We start from the raw sequence: 25390 nt of genomic DNA, 5'->3' as shown, positions 1-25390 counted from the left end.
ATAGAAAAATTTGCACCCAAAGAATCTCTGGAAAACAGCTGCTCATGATAAGCCACGGCCTACCTGCAGCTCGAGCGTCGTCGTCCACAGAGGCACTCCCTCTGAGCCGTGGCCAACCCGCTCTCCCAAAGTCGTCCTCCTCCGCATCGGATGTCCGCTTGAATAATCATCAATTGTACGACTCTAATTTTCGTAGAGTACAGTTCGTGCGCCTTGTGGTTAGTGTGCTTATAGGTTCGACACTGTAATATGTACAGGGTGTTTAAAAAATGACCGGTATATTTGAAACGGCAATACAAACTAAACGAGCAGCGATAGAAATACACCGTTTGTTGCAATATGCTTGGGACAACAGTACATTTTCAGGCGGACAAACTTTCGAAATTACAGTAGTTACAATTTTCAACAACAGATGGCGCTGCAAGTGATGTGAAAGATATAGAAGACAACGCAGTCTGTGGGTGCGCCATTCTGTACGTCGTCTTTCTGCTGTAAGCGTGTGCTGTTCACAACGTGCAAGTGTGCTGTGGACAACATGGTTTATTCCTTAGAACAGAGGATTTTTCTTGTGTTGAAATTCCACCGCCTAGAAAACAGTGTTGTTGCAACAAGACGAAGTTTTCAACGGAGGTTTAATGTAACCAAAGGACCGAAAAGCGATACAATAAAGGAACTGTTTGAAAAATTTCAACGGACTGGGAACGTGACGGATGAACGTGCTGGAAAGGTAGGGCGACCACGTACGGCAACCACAGAGGGCAACGCGCAGCTAGTGCAGCAGGTGATCCGACAGCGGCCTCGGGTTTCCGTTCGCCGTGTTGCAGCTGCGGTCCAAATGACGCCAACGTCCACGTATCGTCTCATGCGCCAGAGTTTATACCTCTATCCGTACAAAATTCAAACGCGGCAACCCCTCAGCGCCGCTACCATTGCTGCACGAGAGACATTCGCTAACGATATAGTGCACAGGATTGATGACGGCGATATGCATGTGGGCAGCATTTGGTTTACTGACGAAGCTTATTTTTACCTGGACGGCTTCGTCAATAAACAGAACTGGCGCATATGGGGAACCGAAAAGCCCCATGTTGCAGTCCCATCGTCCCTGCATCCTCAAAAAGTACTGGTCTGGGCCGCCATTTCTTCCAAAGGAATCATTGGCTCATTTTTCAGATCCGAAACGATTACCGCATCACGCTATCTGGACATTCTTCGTGAATTTGTGGCGGTACAAACTGCCTTAGACGACACTGCGAACACCTCGTGATTTATGCAAGATGGTGCCCGGCCACATCGCACGGCCGACGTCTTTAATTTCCTGAATGAATATTTCGATGATCGTGTGATTGCTTTGGGCTATCCGAAACATACAGGAGGCGGCGTGGATTGGCCTCCCTATTCGCCAGACATGAACCCCTGTGACTTCTTTCTGTGGGGACACTTGGAAGACCAGGTGTACCGCCAGAATCCAGAAACAATTGAACAGCTGAAGCAGTACATCTCATCTGCATGTGAAGCCATTCCGCCAGAAACGTTGTCAAAGGTTTCGGGTAATTTCATTCAGAGACTACGCCATATTATTGCTACGCATGGTGGATATGTGGAAAATATCGTACTATAGAGTTTCCCAGACCGCAGCGCCATCTGTTGTTGACAATTGTAACTACTGTAATTTCGAAAGTTTGTCTGCCTGAAAATGTACTGTTGTCCCAAGCATATTGCAACAAACGGTGTATTTCTATCGCTGCTCGTTTAGTTTGTATTGCCGTTTCAAATATACCGGTCATTTTTGAAACACCCTGTAGGTTCGACACTGTAATATGTAGCATCATCCGCAGTAACGTATGTGCCCATTATCAAGGTTACTCGTATATTATAAAGAGAGCCAAAGCAGACTTGACTAATTAGCGTTCTTCAAACCAGAAATCAACGTACTTGAGACCCAAGATTGCAAGGTGTTTGTCTGAAACGAATGTCAACTTGTAGCTACGAATGGCGCTCGCTGAGAAGTACAGGGTGGTCACAATTAAATTTCTGGAGAGGCTCCCCATGAAAAACCAGTGATCGTAATACAAAGGAACTATGTGAAAACACTTATAAGGGGATGCGGAAGAGGACAACGAATAAAGCATTGGAAAGAGATACATTCTGAATTCAGCATGAGAGGTTAACATTTTTTAATTGCGAACGATGTTTACGTTCCAGGTTGATCAGTGTGAGGACCCACGACAGACTGGAACCCTTCTAAAGACAGCTCTACTGCTGCCCGAAACAACGGCGCACCATGGAGTGTTCAGCTGCCGTGAGACGGCTCGTGGACCGCTACAAGACCGCGCATTACGTCCAAGATTCTCATCTTATTCAACAATTTGTGTCGCATTTGGCCGTCGGCCTCTGCCAGCAGCAATTCGGAAATCGCCCAGTTAATGCGTGTTCTCCAATCCCGGTGCGGCAAGAGGACTTGTCGTTATTCCTTTAATCCGTCGCTACCCGTTAAGAAACGCAGCATTACTGCTGTAGTTTTGTTAAAACAGCTTTACGAATGAAGGTCTGTGCGCCTTGTCCAGACCCGTGTTGACTGTCTGCAACTGTACTGCACACTGCTGCTCGTGTTTCAACCCGACGTCGCCGCACCGGTTCCGGCTCCTAGCGGCAAGTCGTGGCGCTAACACTGCTAACAAATGGTCCAAATGGCTCTGAGCACTATGGGACTTAACATCTAGGGTCATCAGTCCCCTAGAACTTAGAACTACTTAAACCTAACTAACCTAAGGACATCACACAACGCCCAGTCATCACGAGGCAGAGAAAATCACTGACCCGCCGGGAATCGAACCCGGGAACCCGGGCGCGGGAAGCGAGAACGCTACCGCACGACCACGAGCTGCGGACACACTGCTAACAGCGGAAATCCTACAGCGCACTGTCTAAACATCATTCCCGTACGGTTGGCTGCCCATACGGTAAATGGTTTACCGTGTACGCCGGCTCACGCAGCGAAAGTTTAATTACAGCCGCCCTATACGTAAGACTCTGTCCTCTTAAATTATGCCTTTCTTACAGTATAATTCTCTGTTTCACTTGGCAGTTCTGAGAGTGATATTCAGAATTCGTTTTCATGCTTTGCACTCAATTACAGAGGACACGCATTATGTAGCACTAGGAGTAGCTCTATATCACGTTCATTTTCGTGTCGTTTTAGTTAATATGACGGTTGGCCGCTGTGGTTTTTTCATGTTTGTTATCTGCGATCCTTCAAATTAGTAGCCTGATAGCTTTCGTGTGGTGAGCATTGTTGTTCAATGTTTATTTTCGTTATGGACAACTGAACAACGTATCCAAGTGATCAAAAGTTATTACATAAACATTGGAAGGGCCGCGGCAACCGTTCGTGATTACGCGGGACGCTCAGACGTAATGCTGCTCAGTTCCGAAGTTAATCCGGAAATTTGAGACCAAGGGTCTCGCTTCACAAAAACAATATTTTTCTCCGTTGAGGCGCTCTTTCGCTGTAGTGGGTACGTCAATAAGCAGAACTGCAGAATTTGAGGTAACGAAAATCTGCGAGTGAGTGTAGAAGACGAGATGCATTCACAACGCACGACTGTGTGCTGTAGTTTCTGGGCAGTAGGATTGATCGGCACGTACTTTTTTGAAAATGATGAAGGAGCTGCTGTCACTGTTGAACGACGACCGTTGCTGAAACACGCTTTGTGATTGGTTTTTCCCTCTGACGATTGCTCTAATGTATGAAAAGTTTCCTCAAAACATTCTCTCGTTGCGTGACAACGACGAATGGCCTGCCATATCATGCGATCTTACGTCTTGTGACTTTTTTAGTGGGGATTTGTGAACTCAAATGTATATGTGAACAAATCACAAACATTACACCAATTGAAGACGTATATGAACGCGTCATCGAGAACTTCAATGAACACATAGCCCCTTGCCGCACATGTATGAAAAATATGTGGGAGACGTTGCTTAAAATATTTTTTAAGAAAACATTACATTTTCAATAAATTTTGTATGTTCTATAGCACTTTCTGTTGTGGCGTAGCAAGACAGCCACGCCACTCGGAAGTAGCCGAAAGGCACGCGTTAAGCTCACGCAGATGGGCGTGAGGTTTGAAACAGGATACGTAATGAATGCTATAAAGAAAAGTACGTAGCTTCTGGAATACTTAACTTTAATCCATCATTTGTATACAGCATTCTTGATGATACAAGGGAGACTCTCTCTAGAAATGGTTAATGGCGCCTTGCTAGGTCGTAGCCATGGACTTAGCTGAAGGCTATTCTAACTATCTCTCGGCAAATGAGAGAAAGGCTTCGTCAGTGTAGTCGCTAGCAAAGTCGTCGTACAACTGGGACGAGTCCTAGTACGTCTCTCTAGACCTGCCGTGTGGTGGCGCTCGGTCTGCAATTACTGACAGTGGCGACACGCGGGTCCGACATGTACTAATGGACCGCGGCCGATTTAAAGCTACCACCTAGCAAGTGTGGTGTCTGGCGGTGACACCACACTTTCAATATTCGTCCATATTTCCTGGACACCGTCTAGTATACGTTGTCAAGTAGAAGACATAATCCACTGTAGGGCCAAAGAAACTGGCACACCTGCCTAATATCGTGTAGGCCGCCGCGAGCACGGAGAAGGGCCGCAACACAACGTGGCATGGACTGCAGGGAACTGACAATGAATCCTGCAGGGATGTCCATAAATCCGTAAGAGTACGATGGGGTGGAGATCTCTTCTGCAAGGCATGTCGGATATGTTCAACAATGTTCATGTCTGGCGAGTTTGGTGGCCAGCGGAAGTGTTTAAACTCAGAAGAGAGTACCTGGAGCCACTCTGTCACAAATCTGGACATGTGGGGTGTCGCATTGTCGTGCTGGAATTGCCCAAGTCCATCAGACTGCACGATGGACATGAATGAAGGTGATCAGACAGGATGCTTACGTACGTGTCACCTGTCAGAGTCGTATCTCTAGATATATCAGGGCTCCCATAGCACTCCAAGAGGACACGCTCCATACCATTACAGATTCTCCACCAGCTTGAATTGTCCCCTGCTGACATGCAGGGCCCATCCGCTCGCAGAATTTGAAACGAGCCTCGTCCGACCAGGCGACATGTTTCCAGTCATCAACAGTTCGATAGCGGTGTTTATGGGCCCAGGCGAGGCGTTAAGCTTTGTGTAGTGATGTCATCGAGGGTACACGAGTGGGCGTTCGGCTCCGAAAACCCATATCGTAGATGTTTCGTTGAACAGTTCGAACGCTGAAACTTGTTGACAGCCCAGCATTGAAATCTGCAGTAATTTGCAGATGGTTTGCAGCTCTGTGATGTTGAACAATTATCTTGAGTCGTCGTTGGTCCCGTTCTTACAGGTCCTTTCTCCGACCGCAGCGATGTCGGAGTTTTGATGTTCTACCGGATTCCTGATACTCACGGCACACTCTGGAAATGGTAGTACGGGAAAATCCCCACTTCATCGCTGCCTCGGAGATTCTGTGCGCCGGACTATAACAGCACGTTCAAACTCACTTAAATCTTGATACCCTCCCACTGTAGCAGCAGTAACCGATCTAACAACTGCGCCAGACACTTGTCGTCTTATATGGGCATTACCGGCGGCAGCGCCGTATTCTGCCTGTTTACGTATCTCTGTATTTTAACATGCATACCTATACCAGTTTCTTTGGCGCTTGAGTGTAGTTTTAAATTCTGTGTTCCTAATTTGGTTTTTATGTTTTCCATTTCAGATGAAGTCATAAGAAAAATTTTTGTGACTGCATCAGTCACGAAAGACGTTACGATCACTTTCGATTATAAAAATTTTAACATTACACTTGTTGTTCGACGATGTACAGCGCTTTACACCAGTAGTTATTATGGAGTAGAATGCCGCGTAAGAGCCAGTTATGGAGTTGGAACAGGGGGATTAGTGGGCCACTTTTGGATGCAGATTACACTGGGTGCAGTCTACAGGACGTATACACTACTGACCACTGAAATTGTTGGACCAAGAAGATGCTGACGTGCTACAGACGCGAAATTTAACCGACAGGAAGAAGATGCTGTGATATGCAAATGATTAGCTTTTCAGAACATTCACACAAGGTTGGCGCTGGTGGCGACACCTACAACGTGGTAACATGAGGAAAGTTTCCAACCGATTTCTCATACACAAACAGCAGTTGACCGGCGTTGCCTGGTGAAACGTAGTTGTTATGGCTCGTGTAAGGAGGAGAAATGCGTACCATCACGTTACCGACTTTGATAAAGTTCGGATTGTAGTCTATCGCGATTGCGGTTTATCGTATCTCGACATTGCTGCTCGCCTTGGTCGAGATCCAGTGACTGTTAGTAGAATATGGAATCGGTAGGTTCAGGAGGGTAATACGGAACGTTGTGCTGGATCCCAACGGCCTCGTATCAGTAGCAGTCGAGATGACAGACATCTTATATTCATGGCTGTAACGGATCGTGCAGCCACGCCTCGATCTCTGAGTCAACAGATGGGAACGTTTACAAGACAACAACCATCTGCACGAACAGTTCGACGACGTTTGCATCAGCTTGGACTATCAGCTCAGAGACCATGGCAGCGGTTACCCTTGACGCTGCATGACAGACAGGAGCGCCTGCGATGGTGTACTCAACGACGAACTTGGGTGCACGAATGGCAAAACGTCATTTTTTCGGATGAATCCAGGTTCTGTTTACAGTATCATCATGGTCGCATCCGTGTTTGGTGACATCGCGGTGAACGCACATTGGAAGCGTGTATTCGTCATCCCTATACTGGCGTTTCACCCGGCGTCACTGTATTGGGTGCCATTGGGTACACGTCTCGGTCACCTCTTGTTCGCATGACGGCACTTTGAACAGTGGACGTTACATTTCAGATGTGTTACGACCCGTGGCTCTACCCTTCATTCGGTCTTTGCGAAACCCTACATTTCAGCAGGATAATGCACGACCGCATGTTGCAGGTCCAGTACGGGCCTTTCTGAATAGAGAAAATGTTGACTGCTGCCCTGGCCGGCACATTCTCCAGATCTCTCACCAACTGAAAACGTCAATGGTGGCCGAGCAACTGGCTAGTCACAATACGCCAGTCACTATTGATGAACTGTGGTATCGTGTTGAAGCTGCATGGGCAGCTGTCCCTATACACGCCATCCGAGCTCTGTTTAACTCAATGCCCAGGCGTATCAAGGCCGTTATTACGGCGAGAGGTGGTTGTTCTGGGTACTGATTTCTCAGGATCTATGCACCCAAATTGCGTGAAAATGTAATCGAATGTCAGTTCTAGTATAATGTATCTGTCCAATGAATACCCGTTTATCATCTACATTTCTTCATGGTGTAGCAATTTTAATGGCCAGTAGTGTATAAACATTGCGGAAAGCGTATTTTGGTCGATGCTACTGTAATTACCTTGGCTGAAAATTGAGTAATTTTATTTTGTTTATTTATTTATTGTTCCGTGGGACCAAATTAAGGAGAAGTCTCCATGGTCATGGAACGAGTCAATACATGAAATTATAACGCGATATTAGAAACAGATAAAATGAAATATAAAAAAAACATATTTAGGTGACAAGTCGTAAGTTTAAATGAAGACAATCAACAATGTAACACTGGAATTTGCTTAATTTTTTAGCTCTTCCAGGAGCTCCTCGACAGAATAGAAGGAGTGAGCCATGAGGAAACTCTTCAGTTTAGACTTAAAAGAGTTTGGGCTACTGCTAAGATTTTTGAGTTCTTGTGGTAGCTTATTGAAAATGGATGCAGCAGAATACTGCACTCCTTTCTGCACAAGAGTCAAGGAAGTGCATTCTACATGCAGATTTGATTTCTGCCTGGTATTAACTGAGCGAAAGCTGCTAACTCTTGGGAATAGGCTAATATTGCTAACAACAAACGACATTAAAGAAAATATATACTGTGAGGGCAATGTCAAAATTCCCAGATTTTTGAATAGGGGTCGACAAGAGGTTCTCGAACTTACACCACATATAGCTCGAACAGCCCGTTTTTGAGCCAAAAATACCCTTTTTGAATCAGAAGAATTACACCAAAAAATAATACCATACGACATAAGCGTATGAAAATATGCGAAGTAGACTACTTTTCGTGTTGAAGTGTCACTTATTTCAGATACTGTTCTAATGGTAAATAAAGCAGCATTTAGCTTCTGAACAAGATCCTGGACATGGGCTTTCCACAACAGCTTACTATCTATCCGAACGCCTAGGAATTTGAACTGTTCCGTCTCGCTTATAATATGCCCATTCTGTCTGATCAAAATATCGGTTCTTGTTGAATTGTGAGTTAGAAACTGTAAAAACTGAGTCTTACTGTGATTTAGCATCAAATTATTTTCCAAAAGCCGCGAACTTATTTCATGAACTACATTATTTGTTACTGTTTCAATATTACACACAAGATCCTTCACTACCAAGCTAGTGTCATCAGCAAAACAGAAATATTTTTGAATCACCTGTAATACTAGAAGGCATATCATTTATATAAATAAGAAACAGCAGTGGCCCCAGCACCGACCCTTGGGGAACGCCCCACTTAGCAGTGCCCCATTGCGACTGAACATCACTACCACTCTCAATATTGCGGAGAATTACCCTCTGCTTTCTGTTCTTAAAGTAAGAGGCGAACCAATTGTAAGCTACTCCCCTTACTCCATAACGGTCCAACTTCTGCCGTTGTCTCGTCTTGTACGATTTGAGATGTGGTAGACGGAATTTTCACGCTCGTTTTTTGTAAGCGCATCGACCCGACGGCGAACCGTAACGAGCGGCCCGTCACGCTCCGACTGCGGCGCGGCGATCGTAGCCGGACGCGGGGCGGGCCGGGCAGCGTACAGCGATGCTCCCGATGTGCGGCGGCCGGCGTGCCGGGCCGTGTGTGTGTGTGTGTGTGTGTGTGTGTGTGTGTGTGTGTGTTTGTGTGTGAGCGCGTGTGGTCGGGCGCCGCGCCAGCCGAGCCTCCGCCGCCGCCGCCGCCGCCGCCGCCGCCGCTGCACTCTGCGAGCTGGCGAACGGCCGCGACCCTGGCCTCCATACCGAGACACGCCCGTCACCCTCAGCGCGCAAACAGCTGCCGCCTCGCCTCTGGCATGTAGGCGGCATCACCTTAATGGGCTCCGGAACGCCCTATACTTGCAATGTTAAAATAACGCTTATAAATTACATCTTTCCTCACAAAGTACGAGGGCTGTTCAGAAAGTAAGCTCCGATTGATCGCGAAATGGGAACCACAGTGAAAATTAGAAATGTTTTATTTTTAACAGTTAGCTACACCATCCAGCTACTTCTCTACGTAGTTGCCGTTCTGACTAAGACATTTGTCGTAGCGTTGTACCAACTTTCCAATACCCTCATCATAAAAGACAGCCGCCAGTGCTTTCCGCCAATTCTCTACGCTGGCTTACAGCTCGTTTTCTGTGCCAAAATGTTGTCTTCATAGCCAGCGGTTCATGTGAGCAGAAATGAAACGCAGGGGGAGTCAATTACGGGCTGTATTGTGGGTAGTCAAACATTTCCAATTGAAAACGATGCAGGAGCATCTTCATTGCCCCTTCAGAATGCGGCTGAGAATATTGCCTTGTAGAAGAAACTGCACGACAGTTACGTAATGTTGGCTGTATAGCTTCAGGCGAAATTTCTCACCAGGTCCTCGTACTTGGCGGGAGACACTATTCTCTAGACAACTTTACGCGATCACTGTGAGCTCAGAAATGAGAGGAGTGACGTGATGCTGTCTAGGGTCATACTAGAGACACTGCCCAACACATCTGTGCAAAGCTTTATCGGATTATCATAGTCGTTTCCATTTCGCGATCAATCGGAGCTTACTTTCTGGACAGCCCTCGTATTATGAGGTAGGAAGTTGAACTTTTTACAGATTATTTATTGGAATATGGGCTACAACTTAACACAGGGATTTTACAAAATTTTAGTTCAGTTATTAAAGATTATTTTTTTTCAATTGTAATGAAAATTTACAACATTTTTTTGCAATTTTTTATTTATATATTAAAAAATATACAGTTTTTTGGAAAAAGGCTGTGTTAAATTATGCAGAAGGTACTGTGTAACATTTACTGAAAGTTTGAAACAAATAAGTTTGGAAGATCCTTAGAAAACATGTAATTAGTATGAGAAAATAAAAGTTTTGGGAATCGAGCGACAAAGATTGGATTAACTTTTTAGTGCATTCCAGGTCCATAGGATGGATTATCTTCATCCTCTGCAAACTCCTCCTCCAGCTTCCTCTTGTTCCTCCTCCTGTTTACTCTTGCTTGTATTTCTAGACTCTTTACAGCCCTGTCTGCAGCCCGAAGGCGTTCCTTGTCTAAAGCAAGCATCGCTCGTACCATGTTAGAACCTATCTTCATTCCCATATTTCTAAATACCTTGCACCTTACAATGTTGCCATCATTGAAAGTCGCAACAGCATCATACACACCAAAGTGAAGTGTTTCTATTCCAACAAATACAGTCTTGGGGATTCTCGACCATATAACACTATTTACACTTTCATTGGGGTTTTGAGTTTTTCCGTTAATACACTTTTTCATCAGTTCAGGTGCTGCTAAGTCTCTGAAAATAGGTTTTATCACCTCCATTATTGCACGAGGCAGACTATGCTTATGAGTGTACACTTCACCAGTTAGCAATCCTTTGTTATATTTACACCAACTGTCTTCTTCTTTGGGACACAAGCTATGTTGGGGATTTTCATCGGTTGAAGAAGTATGAAAAATACAGTTACAGTAATAACACATACCTTTGGCTTTCCAACATTTCTCATTTTCTTAAAAGCCTTCAGAGGATTTCTAATAACTTTACTTTTACTCATTATTATACTTCAACAAAACAGAGACTCAAGAAACAGAATTAATTACGAATATTTTCGAGATAACGACAGAGTAAATAAACATGAAACAATCGAAAATCACACCAGCGATATATATTGAACCATCACAGGTTAGCCACAACACATACTTTATCTCACATCACTAAAAAATACCTGATGAACACGGACGTTAATAATAACATCATTTGACAGCGCCACAGTGGGTCACGCCCATGTAGAACACATTTCAAAAAAAATTTAAAAATAGTTGTAGTCTTCGGAATTGAATAAATTATATATCTATTGAAAGGTAATAGTCAGCAGATTCAGAAAACGCAAAAAAGTAAAAATTGAACTTTTCATGATTTTGAGCCTTTCCGGAGCCCCTTAAGAAAGAGGGGGGAGTACATGTGCCGCACTGGGGCGCGCCCTTCCGCACTAGGGGAGACACCTTGTTTTTGGCTGCCTTTGGCCACTTCGAGCGGTGTTGTGCTTTCTGCAACAGAGTATCGGAAAATATATGAGTGGGTGGTGTCTTTTCTTCCGGACATCTCTGAAGGAACACACACCACGCAAAATCTGCAGCCGTTATGATTAAATTGAAGGTCGAGAAGGGGAGAAAGGAAAGGGAGGGGATCACTGCTGTCAGCTGCATCGCCACATTACGTGGAATCAGTGGCGACGAGTGAAAATTTCCATCGGACTGGGATTCGAACCCGGTATCTCCAGCATACTAGGCAGGTGTGTTAACCACTGCGCCATCCAGAGCACAGCGTTACCACAGCTGCGCAGACCATCTCGGCACGCCTCACGGCCGATCCACGCTCCCATCGAGCGCCGCCTGTCCATTTCCTCCGTGCTCGCTGCTCTTCCATTTACATACAATGTACACTGAACCGCCAAAGATACTGGTTTAGACATGCACATTCAAATACAGAGATATGTAAACAGCCAGAAGACGGCGCTGCGGTCGGCAACGCCTATATAATACAACAAGTGTCTGTGCAGTTGTTAGATCGGTTACTGCTGCTACGATCGCAGATTATCAAGATTGAAGTGAGTTTGAACGTGGTGTTATAGTCCGCGCACGAGCAATGGGACACAGCATCTCCCGACGTGGAGATTTTCCCGTATGACCATTTCACGAGTTTACCGTGAGTATCAGGAATCCGGTAAAACTCCGACCTCGCTGGGGCCGGACAAAAAATGGTTCAAATGGCTCTGAGCACTATGGGACTTAACATCTATGGTCATCAGTCCCCTAGAACTTTGAACTACTTAAACCTAACTAACCTAAGGACAGCACACAACACCCAGCCATCACGATGCAGAGAAAATCCCTGACCCCGCCGGGAATCGAACCCGGGAACCCGGGCGTGGGAAGCGAGAACGCTACCGCACGACCACGAGATGCGTGCCGGAGCCGGACAAAGATCCTGCAAGAACGGGACCAACAACGACTGAAGAGAACCGTTCACCGTGACTGATGTGCAACCCTTCCGCAAACTGCTGCAGATTTCAGTGCTGGGCCGTCAACAAGTGTCGGCGTGCGAACCATTCAACGAAACATCATCGATATCGGCTTTCGCAGCCGAAGGCCCACTTGTCTACCCTTGATGACAGGACGACACAAAGCTTTACGCCTCGTCTGGGCCCTTGACACCGACATTGGACTGTTGATGACTGGAAACGTTTTGTCTGGTCGGATGAAAGGTTCAAATGGCTCTGAGCACAATGGGACTTAACATCTGTGGTCATCAGTCCCCTAGAACTTAGAACTACTTAAACCTAACTAACCTAAGCACATCACACACATCCATGCCCGAGGCAGGATTTCTAACCTGCGACCGTAGCAGTCGAGCGGTTCCAGACTGGAGCGCCTATAACCGCTTGACCACCGCGGCCGGCTGGTCGGATGAGTTTCGTTTCAAATTGTATCGAGCGGATGGACGTGTACGGGTATGGAGACAACCTCATGAGTCCATGGACCCTGCATGTCAACAGGGGACTATTCAAGCTGGTGCAATCTCTGTAATGGAAAGGTGCGTATGGAGTTCGAGCGATATGGGACACGTGATACGTGTGCATACGACTCTGAAAGGTGACACGTACGTAACCGTACTGTCTGATCACCTGCATCCATTCGCGTTCATTGTGCATTCCGACCTGAGTTTAAACACTTCCTCTGCCCACCATACTCCCCAGACATGAACATTATTCAGCATATCTGGGATGCCTTGCAACGTGCTGTTCAGACGAGATCTCCACAACCTCATACTATTACAGATTTATGGACAGCCTCCAGGATTCACGGTGCCAGTTCCCTGCAGCACTACTTCAGACATTAGTAGAGTCCATGCCACGTCGTGTTGCGGCACTTCTGCGTGCCCGCGGGGGTTCTACACGGTATTACGCAGGTGTACCGGTTTTCTTTGACTCTTGAGTCTACAACAGCTGTGGTTTCTGCGTTGTGTCTCTTCTTTCGGACGTGTACGAAACAACAGACCCCACGCATTCGTGTGATTTGATTGGTACAGCTGGGCAACCAATGCGCCTTCTTCAGTGTGGATGCACAAATAGGAGTACGTCCGACCCCCTGTGGGAATCGGAGAGAGCGAGCACGGAAGAAATGGGCAGGGGCTGCACATAGGTGGCGCTCGATGAGAGCGTGAGGCGTGCCGAGGTAGTCCGCGCAGCTACGGTAACGCTGTGTTCCGGATGGTGCAGTCGTTAACGCAGCTGCCCAGTAGGCAGCAGATCCCCGGTTCGAATTCCAGCACGGTACACGTTTCCTCTCGTCGCCGCTGATTCCTCGTCACGTCCCGATGCAGCTGACAGCAGTTATCCCCTCCCCTCCTTTCTTCTCCTCTCCACCCTCGATTTACATATAACATCGGCAAAAGTTCTCCCGTACTGGGTGGTCTCTAGCCGGATGGCTGTATACGCCTAGAAGATCGTACGACCACGTGGGTCGCACGTACTGCACTTGGAGGTTTATCACATGCCACAGCCACCTGTTACGTGCTCGCACCTGGATCTTATCCGAAAGCTTGTCGAACGTGTTCTTGCCTATCAGGCATACAGACGACTCTTTGCTCTTTCTCGATCAATCGTATCTGGTGCTACCGATACTATCTCAGCGATGCGACGATAACAAGCAGCAAAGGTTCGACGACCCGGTTGTTTTAATGTGAGAAAGTCATACGCTGGATCCGCGTGTCCATTACCATTCGCGCCAGTCAGGTCTGTCCGGTCAGTAAATCAATATCCTGTCATCGCTGAACGTAACTCGAGACAGGTACATAATGAGAACAGTGAAGACAGACTGATGACAAATGTAAGTCCCCACGGTGCCACGTCGCCGTCTGGGACACTACCACTGACTCCCTCACGCCAATCCGCTTCAAAACCGCTTCAAACGTCTGACCACTTAACCACTTGAGCTAATGTATTCAGCTAGTTTCTCAGCCATCTCAATGGTTATCCCATCATACCTCCTGAGTTACGCGTTGCGTCATGACATAATTTTGCTGCTACATCCAGTAGTAGGCCTGTGTGTGGATACTGTCTGCAAACTGTGTTCCGAGTTCAGTTGGCACTTAGGAAGAAATACATTAAAACGTGAAGCCTGATGCTGGAGTTTTGCTGCACGAACTTTGAAAGCGTAGTAACCGATATAGTTTTTCCTTTCATAATTTTGCGCGGGATGTCACCGAAAAGAAGTTTCGAAAAACTTTGATATTGTGTGTAATGTTTTTTGGAAGGCCCTAACTGCTCTCATTCTCAAATGGTGGACGTAGATAGTGTGGGTGACTTGCGCGCTGCAAATTACGCTGCCTCAAGACGTGTACAGAGTTTCTGAAGTTAGTACCTGACTTACTCCGTTAAATCTTTAATGTAAGATTGCTCCTCTTAATAAGCAGATCATGAAAAATTTAAAACTTTTAAATTCTGGCAGTAATTATATGAAACACTGACGATCAACTCTTTGTTGCCCCTGAAAGCCGTTAGGTAGGAAACCTGCAACTAGGATCGGCTGATCGTTTTAGCCGTTTGGATGGTCAAAGCCTGCTATCAACGAGTGCAAAACACCACCAGTGCTCTGGTCATGCTGAGTTGCCCCTGAAAAACCGTTTACCGTAAATTTCATTAACAACTCGGAAACGAACGATTTTCATACTTACATTTATCTGGACTTTTTTTCAATCACCCTGTATAAGCGGTCCACTAGATAACATCGGAAACTCCATGAGGCAGTTTGTGAACGATGAGGTCGCAAAGCCAGAAAAGTCTACCAATATGCAGCGAAACCTGCTAAGCATCGATTGCTGGTGCAGTGACTCCCAACATACATACAGTGGTTGGATAAATACACTCCTGGAAATGGAAAAAAGAACACATTGACACCGGTGTGTCAGACCCACCATACTTGCTCCGGACACTGCGAGAGGGCTGTACAAGCAATGATCACACGCACGGCACAGCGGACACACCAGGAACCGCGGTGTTGGCCGTCGAATGGCGCTAGCTGCGCAGCATTTGTGCACCGCCGCCGTCAGTGTCAGCCAGTTTGCCGTGGCATACGGAGCTCCATCGCAGTCTTTAACACTGGTAGCATGCCGCGACAGCGTGGACGTGAACCGTATGTGCAGTTGACGGACTTTGAGCGAGGGCGTATAGTGGGCATGCGGGAGGCCGGGTGGACGTACCGCCGAATTGCTCAACACGTGGGGCGTGAGGTGTCCACAGTACATCGATGTTGTCGCCAGTGGTCGGCGGAAGGTGCACGTGCCCGTCGACCTGGGACCGGACCGCAGCGACGCACGGATGCACGCCAAGACCGTAGGATCCTACGCAGTGCCGTAGGGGACCGCACCGCCACTTCCCAGCAAATTAGGGACACTGTTGCTCCTGGGGTATCGGCGAGGACCATTCGCAACCGTCTCCATGAAGCTGGGCTACGGTCCCGCACACCGTTAGGCCGTCTTCCGCTCACGCCCCAACATCGTGCAGCCCGCCTCCAGTGGTGTCGCGACAGGCGTGAATGGAGGGACGAATGGAGACGTGTCGTCTTCAGCGAAGAGAGTCGCTTCTGCCTTGGTGCCAATGATGGTCGTATGCGTGTTTGGCGCCGTGCAGGTGAGCGCCACAATCAGGACTGCATACGACCGAGGCACACAGAGCCAACACCCGGCATCATGGTGTGGGGAGCGATCTCCTACACTGGCCGTACACCACTGGTGATCGTCGAGGGGACACTGAATAGTGCACGGTACATCCAAACGGTCATCGAACCCATCGTTCTACCATTCCTAGACCGGCAAGGGAACTTGCTGTTCCAACAGGACAATGCACGTCCGCATGTATCCCGTGCCACCCAACGTGCTCTAGAAGGTGTAAGTCAACTACCCTGGCCAGCAAGATCTCCGGATCTGTCCCCCATTGAGCATGTTTGGGACTGGATGAAGCGTCGTCTCACGCGGTCTGCACGTCCAGCACGAACGCTGGTCCAACTGAGGCGCCAGGTGGAAATGGCATGGCAAGCCGTTCCACAGGACTACATCCAGCATCTCTACGATCGTCTCCATGGGAGAATAGCAGCCTGCATTGCTGCGAAAGGTGGATATACACTGTACTAGTGCCGACATTGTGCATGCTCTGTTGCCTGTGTCTATGTGCCTGTGGTTCTGTCAGTGTGATCATGTGATGTATCTGACCCCAGGAATGTGTCAATAAAGTTTCCCCTTCCTGGGACAATGAATTCACGGTGTTCTTATTTCAATTTCCAGGAGTGTATATGGAAACACCGCGAGAGATGCGTGCTTTAACGCCAATGCAGATGCTAACCCAGCCTTCCGGTTGTGGTGCTGTGTTCTTCTGCAGTGCCGTCAATACGTTGAAAATGTCTGCCGCAGTCAGAACGTGTTGTGTGTGGCTGTGAGTGCATTGTGTCAGAGTTAAGTGAATTCGAAAGCGGGCAAAGTGTTGGTGCCCCTACGTTGGGCGCTTCCGTAGGCGAGGCAGATGAAACGCTGGCGTTTTAAGAGGCACCATATCGAAGATTTATACCGCATACGGAGATAGCGGAACAACATTATCCGCTCAGTCACAACGCAGACGAAAGTGTGCGTTGAATGATCGTGACAGACGGTCGTTGAAGAGGGCAGTGACTAAAAGTGAAATTACCACAGCTACGCAACTCACTGCAGAAGTGAATGTCGCGCCGGTGAATCCTGTCAGCATCGAAATTACACAGAGGGAGCTCCATAAGCAGGAATTTCAGGGCGAGATTGAAAACCAAAATCAATCAGTGATGAAACTGCCCGTGACAGTAAATGTGGTGCCGCAGCCATAAAACTTGGACTATGGAGCAATGGAAGATGAATCTTGTTTCACACTATTTCTACTGGCCGTGTAAAATACGGCGGGGGTTCCGTGATGATTTGAGCAGCCAATGCGCGGTATTCCGTGGTTAGTCGGGAATACTGCATTACTGTCAAGAATTATGTGACCATTTCGGCTGATCACTGCTTTCCCGTCATACAACGTTTATTCTCCAGTGTTGATGCCGTGTTCAAAGACGCCAGGGCCCGTGTTCGCACAGCTCGGTGCGTCCCTGACGGGTTTTGTGAGCGCGGCTACCACAGTCACCAGGTCTCAGTATTATTTAGCCTTTAGTGGTCTGCTTGGGAGAGAAGACTGCGTGACCATTAGACCATTATTCACCTCTACCAACGTCACCTCAACCTGCAACTATTTTGGAGGCAGAATAGTATACAATTCCCTTGACAGCCACAAAGGATCTGTGTTTATTCGTTCCGAGACGACGATGAACTGTTTTGAATGCCAGCGGGTTTCCTACACCGTATTAAGCATGGTAATGTCTTATGTTTTTGGAGTTTCCTTATTTTTGTCCACTCCCCTCAAAATACATCGTGTAGCAGACAACTAGGAGGGAACACCCATTATTATTAGATTACAGTTACTGAGATAACGGAAACAGTAAAAATCGTCAGATTCCTAGGGGCAACCATCCATTCTAAAGCGGAACGAACAACTAGCTCCAGCATTAACAGATTCGAATCTGAGATTCATTGGAAGAAAATTCTTTCCTCTACGAAAGAAGTACTTTACAAAACACCCCTTCGATCTATTTTAGAGTACTGTTCATTAGTCTGGGGCTCTTAGGAGAATGCGATGAATAGCGGTGCATTTCGGTACGGGATCGTTTCATAAGCGCGAAAGCTTCGCGGAGATGGTCATAAACGCTAGTGACAAGCGGTGCAAGACAAACATTGTCCGTCACGGAGAAATCTTCTGTTGAAAGTGTTGCCCACGGAGAAACCTTCTGTTGAAAGTGGTGCCTGACATATGTACGAACTATTCCTAAAAGCTGCTTCCTATCGCGGCATACGGCGGAGCGATGTGGTGGGTGCCTGCACGAAGTCTACGATAAAATTTCGTCTTTTTGGGACTTGATGTGAATTAAGTAGTACGTATTCGACTGGCGAGAAGTTTAATTAACAGAATAGCTGATACAGCATGGACAAAACATGAAATCCAGCGCTTATTTTAAAAAATACGCTCTTAAAGACATCGCTATAATGCAGTAACATCGGTATCGCAGCATGGATCAAATACCCAACCACACACTAAGCTTATACATAACTCGTTGTCACAGAATGAACCTCTGTCGCCGGTGCACCTGTCTCCGGGTGAGCACTGGAGCAATCCAGGAGGTTTAAAAGACCTGGGCGACTATCGCAGCTGCAGTGTGTCGGCTCATTCGGAATATGGGCGAAACATATACGGCCGAAATATCAGGGGAAGGATTAGGAGTTCAGTGCATATAGTGCGTCATTCATCGTGCCGCTAAAACTTGAAGACGCAAGAATTGTTGTCAACACAGCACAAAGCCTGCAAGTGCACTTTTGCACCATGTTATTATGTTTATGATTAGAGTATACATGTTGTTTTTTTATACATAAAAAAGTAATAATTTGATGAAAAGATGTGTGTGCAATAAGTGTGCTATGCTGACATGAATTATTCATTGCATGGGTAGAAGTCAGGTGAATAATGTCATTAGCAGACAGCAAGCGCACAATACACACAGCCACTGAAGATACCTCGTCACATTAGTAAGACATGCGTCAGGCAAAGCGTCAGTTGCTTTTATTCAGTGTTACGTAGACGGGTACAGCGTAAAACTTATTAATATAAACTGCTGCCAATTAACATTGCAGCACCGTAAAGGTGGCGTGCAACAAACGACAAATTGGCATGTCGTCGTAAACGACATGCCTGGGTATGCAAATGTTCGGCATTTCAGCGCAGCCCACAACGCAGGTACAAATACCACCGTCTGCAGACTGTTTATAAGGAAAGATAACGCAACGGGTCTCTTACGCAGTAATCGCATTTGAATGTCGGTTGTTCGTGAGAGGATCATGTTATGCCTCGTGTAAAAAAAAAAAAAAATCTTCACTGGCACATATCGGATTTCCATTGCGGCAGGATCGTTGTCTGTCGAGAGAGCTGTTCCACGTTAAGGGTGCTCGCACTGGACAAGACTGTCATGTGAATATGGAACCGATGCGCTCAGAAGGCCACGCTTAAAATCTCTACGACCCGACGCACCCATCTCACGAGAAGACAGACCCACCGTTCTTTTGGCCGTGCAAGATCGTACAGCCACGTCACCTGCTTTGAGTCAGTAAATACACTCCTGGAAATTGAAATAAGAACACCGTGAATTCATTGTCCCAGGAAGGGGAAACTTTATTGACACATTCCTGGGGTCAGATACATCACATGATCACACTGACAGAACCACAGGCACATAGACACAGGCAACAGAGCATGCACAATGTCGGCACTAGTACAGTGTATATCCACCTTTCGCAGCAATGCAGGCTGCTATTCTCCCACGGAGACGATCGTAGAGATGCTGGATGTAGTCCTGTGGAACGGCTTGCCATGCCATTTCCACCTGGCGCCTCAGTTGGACCAGCGTTCGTGCTGGACGTGCAGACCGCGTGAGACGACGCTTCATCCAGTCCCAAACATGCTCAATGGGGGACAGATCCGGAGATCTTGCTGGCCAGGGTAGTTGACTTACACCTTCTAGAGCACGTTGGGTGGCACGGGATACATGCGGACGTGCATTGTCCTGTTGGAACAGCAAGTTCCCTTGCCGGTCTAGGAATGGTAGAACGATGGGTTCGATGACGGTTTGGATGTACCGTGCACTATTCAGTGTCCCCTCGACGATCACCAGTGGTGTACGGCCAGTGTAGGAGATCGCTCCCCACACCATGATGCCGGGTGTTGGCCCTGTGTGCCTCGGTCGTATGCAGTCCTGATTGTGGCGCTCACCTGCACGGCGCCAAACACGCATACGACCATCATTGGCACCAAGGCAGAAGCGACTCTCATCGCTGAAGACGACACGTCTCCATTCGTCCCTCCATTCACGCCTGTCGCGACACCACTGGAGGCGGGCTGCACGATGTTGGGGCGTGAGCGGAAGACGGCCTAACGGTGTGCGGGACCGTAGCCCAGCTTCATGGAGACGGTTGCGAATGGTCCTCGCCGATACCCCAGGAGCAACAGTGTCCCTAATTTGCTGGGAAGTGGCGGTGCGGTCCCCTACGGCACTGCGTAGGATCCTACGGTCTTGGCGTGCATCCGTGCGTCGCTGCGGTCCGGTCCCAGGTCGACGGGCACGTGCACCTTCCGCCGACCACTGGCGACAACATCGATGTACTGTGGAGACCTCACGCCCCACGTGTTGAGCAATTCGGCGGTACGTCCACCCGGCCTCCCGCATGCCCACTATACGCCCTCGCTCAAAGTCCGTCAACTGCACATACGGTTCACGGCCACGCTGTCGCGGCATGCTACCAGTGTTAAAGACTGCGATGGAGCTCCGTATGCCACGGCAAACTGGCTGACACTGACGGCGGCGGTGCACAAATGCTGCGCAGCTAGCGCCATTCGACGGCCAATACCGCGGTTCCTGGTGTGTCCGCTGTGCCGTGCGTGTGATCATTGCTTGTACAGCCCTTTCGCAGTGTCCGGAGCAAGTATGGTGGGTCTGACACACCGGTGTCAATGTGTTCTTTTTTCCATTTCCAGGAGTGTAGGATTGTTTGCAGCAACACAAATATCAGCGGACAGTGCGACGATGTCGGAGGCACGACGAACTGTCAGTGCGGCGACCGTTTCACGTTTTCCGACCAGTCTCGATTCTGCAAACAGCGGAACGTATCCGTGCGGGTAGGCTTCCGAGGAGAACGAAAGTTGTGTGGCAGCATTCCTCATCTTGATACGGATCCCAGCACTTCGCGTGCCACACGACACGATCACCTCCTGTTCGCTTATACGACAATTTGGACGACACATTTCGGACGTGTTAATGCTGGTTGCTGTCTCCTATCTTCGAGGTCTCTGTGATGTTTCGATGAGACTGGTAACGGAAAAGACCCGTCGTGATTCAGCAGACGTGTTAGGAACGAAAGCAAAGAGAGCTTCACTGCAAATTTTTATGTATTCAAAGCCTCACAGACAAACGGAAGTTAAAAGAAGCCAAAATTTGCGTAAGGAGTGATGTGTTGGAAAATGTGCCAACACCTTGTAGATAGAGGAGGCCGAAATGCACGCTATGATCTAACGCAGACGGGAGTGTGGTCTGAAACAGGATACTTAATGAATGCTATAAAGAAAAGTACGTAGCTACGTTAATACTTAACTTTACTCCATCATTGTGGTACATCGCTCTTGACGATACAAATGAGACTCTTTAAATACAAGCACTGTAAGGCTAATGGCGCCTTGCTAGGTCGTAGCCATGGACGTAGCTGAAGGCTATTCTAACTGTCTCTCGGCAAATGAGAGAAAGGCTTCGTACGTGTAGTCACAAGCAAAGTCGTCCGTACAACTGGGGTGAGTGCTAGTACGTCTCCCTAGACCTGCCGTGTGGTGGCGCTCGGTCTGCAATTACTGACAGTGGCGACACGCGGGTCCGACATGTACTAATGGACCGCGGCCGATTTAAAGCTACCACCTAGCAAGTGTGGTGTCTGGCGGTGACACCACAAGGAGAGCCATGCGTAAAGCGTTCAACGAATTCGATAGTAAAATTCTGTCCACTGCTTGACAGAAAATCCTAAGAAGTTTTGCTGTTAAATCAGTAAACGGTAATCTCTGTCGAGATACATTGTGACCATAATGGCAGGAAAACGGAGGGTGGCACAGAAAAGGTCAAAATACTAAACGTCTATTTCCAAAACTGTTTCATAGAGGAAATTCGCACTTTAGTGCGTACTCTGAATTGTCGCACTAACCAGAAAATGGGCGATATCGAAATAAGTGACTGCGGAATAGAAAAGCAGCTGAAATCGCTTAACAGAGAGAAGTCCACTGGACCGAGTAGGAGCCGCGTTCCTCGATTTCCGGAAGGCAACCGATACAGTTCCGCACTGTCGTCTGATGAACAAAATGGGAGCGCGTGGAATATCAGAGCCCAACTTCGTCATTGGACTGAACAGTTGGGTTGGTTGGTTTATTTGGGGGAGGCTACCAAACAGCGACGTCATCGGTCCTATAGGATTAGGGAAGGATGGGGAAAGACGTCGGTCGTGCCCTTTCACAGGAACCATCCCGGCATTTGCCTGTAGCGATTTAGGGAAATTACGGAAAACCTAAATCAGGATGGTCGGACCAGAGTTTGAACCGTCGTCCACCCGAATGCGAGTCCAGTGTGCTGACCACTGCCCCAGCACGCCCGGTACTGTACAGTTTCTAGCAAACAGAGCAGCGGATGTCATTCTGAACGGAGCGAAGACTTTACACGTAAAAGTAACTTCGGGCGTGCCCCAGGGGAGTGTCATAGGACCATTACTTCTCACGATATACACTCCTGGAAATTGAAATAAGAACACCGTGAATTCATTGTCCCAGGAAGGGGAAACTTTATTGACACATTCCTGGGGTCAGATACATCACCTGATCACACTGACAGAACCACAGGCACATAGACACAGGCAACAGAGCATGCACAATGTCGGCACTAGTACAGTGTATATCCACCTTTCGCAGCAATGCAGGCTGCTATTCTCCCATGGAGACGATCGTAGAGATGCTGGATGTAGTCCTGTGGAACGGCTTGCCATGCCATTTCCACCTGGCGCCTCAGTTGGACCAGCGTTCGTGCTGGACGTGCAGACCGCGTGAGACGACGCTTCATCCAGTCCCAAACATGCTCAATGGGGGACAGATCCGGAGATCTTGCTGGCCAGGGTAGTTGACTTACACCTTCTAGAGCACGTTGGGTGGCACGGGATACATGCGGACGTGCATTGTCCTGTTGGAACAGCAAGTTCCCTTGCCGGTCTAGGAATGGTAGAACGATGGGTTCGATGACGGTTTGGATGTACCGTGCACTATTCAGTGTCCCCTCGACGATCACCAGTGGTGTACGGCCAGTGTAGGAGATCGCTCCCCACACCATGATGCCGGGTGTTGGCCCTGTGTGCCTCGGTCGTATGCAGTCCTGATTGTGGCGCTCACCTGCACGGCGCCAAACACGCATACGACCATCATTGGCACCAAGGCAGAAGCGACTCTCATCGCTGAAGACGACACGTCTCCATTCGTCCCTCCATTCACGCCTGTCGCGACACCACTGGAGGCGGGCTGCACGATGTTGGGGCGTGAGCGGAAGACGGCCTAACGGTGTGCGGGACCGTAGCCCAGCTTCATGGAGACGGTTGCGAATGGTCCTCGCCGATACCCCAGGAGCAACAGTGTCCCTAATTTGCTGGGAAGTGGCGGTGCGGTCCCCTACGGCACTGCGTAGGATCCTACGGTCTTGGCGTGCATCCGTGCGTCGCTGCGGTCCGGTCCCAGGTCGACGGGCACGTGCACCTTCCGCCGACCACTGGCGACAACATCGATGTACTGTGGAGACCTCACGCCCCACGTGTTGAGCAATTCGGCGGTACGTCCACCCGGCCTCCCGCATGCCCACTATACGCCCTCGCTCAAAGTCCGTCAACTGCACATACGGTTCACGTCCACGCTGTCGCGGCATGCTACCAGTGTTAAAGACTGCGATGGAGCTCCGTATGCCACGGCAAACTGGCTGACACTGACGGCGGCGGTGCACAAATGCTGCGCAGCTAGCGCCATTCGACGGCCAACACCGCGGTTCCTGGTGTGTCCGCTGTGCCGTGCGTGTGATCATTGCTTGTACAGCCCTCTCGCAGTGTCCAGAGCAAGTATGGTGGGTCTGACACACCGGTGTCAATGTGTTCTTTTTTCCATTTCCAGGAGTGTATATAAATGACCCAATACTTATACTCGGAAGTTCTGTGAGACTTTTCGGGGATGACGCAATTGTACACAGAGAAGTCAGGCCGATGGAAAATTGTGGCGAAGTGCAGAATCATCTGCAGAGGATTGGCGCTTGCTGCAAGAAGTGACAATTGACCCTCAACATAAGCAAATTAACGTGTTGCAAATGCATAGACGGAGAGTCCGTGTTTTGCACGATTACAAAATTGGAGAGCAGTCAATGCATAGACTTACTTCCACAAAATACCTAGGGTAGGGAGCGATTTTGGATGTAACGACCACATAAAATTAATCGCGAGTAAGGCAGAGGCCAGACAGATTCATTGGCAGAATCATCAGCAAATGTAGTCCACCAACAACGGAAGTGGCTTACAAAACAGTCATTCGACCAGTACTAGAATTTTGTTCGTCAGTATCGGATTGAGAAAATAGAGAAGACCCAAAGAACCAAAGAATAGCGACGCGTTTCGTAACAGGTTCATTTAGTAAGCGTCACAGAGATGATCAGCCAACTGCAGTGCCAGACGCTGCGAGAGAAGCGTTCTGCACCACAGTCTGGTTTATTGCTAAGGTTCCGAGAGCGTCAACAACTATACCGCTTGCTCCTGCGTATATCTCACGAAGGGACGATGAAGGTACGAGGGAAGATCGCAAAGTAATGCACAATAATTTTACTACCAAGAAGTTTAACAGGTAACTAAACCACACCTCCCACCAAAATTAGGCGATTTTCTCGCAAACAGGAGCCGCGACATGATGACGAGCATTATCATGAAGTACTTTGATACCGGAAACATTAAATTTGTGGCGTTTGTCACAAAGGACACGACACAACTTGACCAAAGTTTTAATGTAGACCGCAACATTTACAGTCGTCCCGTGCTCAGCAAAGTCCACCAGTAACACACCGTGCATATCCCAGAGCACTCTCATAGGCACTATCCTAGCAGACTGAGTTACTTTGAATTTTTTCGTACTGGGGAAACAGCTTTTGACAATGTTGACTGGAATACTCTCTTTCAAATTCTAAAGGTGTCAGGGGTAAAATACAGGGAGCGAAAGGCTATTTACAATTTGTACAGAAACCAGATGGCAGTTATAAGAGTCGAGGGACATGAAAGGGAAGCAGTGGTTGGGAAG

The sequence above is a fragment of the Schistocerca cancellata genome, chromosome 1 (assembly GCF_023864275.1).
Source record: "Schistocerca cancellata isolate TAMUIC-IGC-003103 chromosome 1, iqSchCanc2.1, whole genome shotgun sequence".
NCBI classification, from domain to species: domain Eukaryota; kingdom Metazoa; phylum Arthropoda; class Insecta; order Orthoptera; family Acrididae; genus Schistocerca; species Schistocerca cancellata.
This window is presented reverse-complemented; position numbering follows the sequence as displayed.